Genomic DNA, 1327 nt, shown 5'->3' on the forward strand with positions numbered 1-1327 from the left:
CACTCAAGGCACACATTAGATTTCACTTGGTTTAGCTTAATGACTTGATCCCAACTAACTTTATTTTGATTAATGACTTGATCCCAATTGTTTTGGTTATGCTATTAGGAAGACTTTGTTTTTGTATATGAATGGCGCCTACATGAATTTGTGTTATGTTGCTATTAGGAAGACTTTGTTTTTCTGTATGAATTTGTGTTTGAATGAAGTTGCTATTCAGCTTTCTGAAGCAAATGCAGTCAACTATTGAGGCCAATGTCTTTGTTATTCCATTTCATTATCAAATAACACCTAGTACAAATTAATATATCTTAAAAATAACGGCTACAAACCAAATAACAACAATCACAATAACAGTGATATCAATACTAGTGTTTGATCCTTGTCTTCCTTGTCTTCCTTGTCTTCGTTGCCCTGAACTCGTTGATGGATTCTTAATGTTGTATTGTTCTTGGCATGTTGAATCATTTGCATCAGCCCATCGGAAGAATCCACACCCATTACCGGATGAATATTTTTGGCAACCCCAAACATTCTTCCAGGATTAGTTGGTGTTCTTGATGTCTTTAGTTCAGCATATATTCCACAGTAGCAACATCGAACCGTCATTGTGAAGACCAACAAAAATACAATAGAACCACACAAAAAAAAAAGAATGAAACAAAATACAATAGAATCACACACAAAAAAAGATGAGTAGATCGAAGGAAAAATAAAGGCACCAAAATAAAGAGAAAAAAATTTGAAGAGACAAAATCGAGAAAAAGGGGAGGAAAAAGCTCAAATTTATCCAACAATGGTGTTTGAGTGAAAATAAAGAAGAAAGATGGCCTTTAAAGGTCAAAATCTGACCGTTAGTTTATTTTTAAGGCGTCTCACGCTCTTACCTTGTGTGTATCACACGCTCCATGTGGAGTCTGTCCACATAGGATGCCACATCAAAAAAAGTGTTTAAAATGTTGGGTTTGGATGGGTTCAGGGGTCCAGATGACAAAATGGTAAGTAGAAGGGTTCACAATACAAATAGATACAAGTACAAGGGTCCACCAGACCATTTTGCCATTTAAATTTAAAGTTCCTTTTTATTTTGTAAACTCTATGCTCAGTTAAATTGGCTTATCTCCATTTTCTCAAATTCTTACTTGAATGAGAGACATATGACCTAACTTAAAATTTACCGATAAGATTTAAATAACCAAATAAATATGCAGGGGATTAATTATCACCCATGTGAGTATCCATGTGAGTTTTTGTGGAAGTACCTGCATGTTCTACGACACACCACTCTCGATCTATATACTACAAAAAAAAAAAAAAAAAAAAAAAA

The sequence above is a fragment of the Solanum tuberosum genome, unplaced genomic scaffold (assembly GCF_000226075.1).
Source record: "Solanum tuberosum cultivar DM 1-3 516 R44 unplaced genomic scaffold, SolTub_3.0 scf00637, whole genome shotgun sequence".
NCBI lineage: Eukaryota > Viridiplantae > Streptophyta > Magnoliopsida > Solanales > Solanaceae > Solanum > Solanum tuberosum.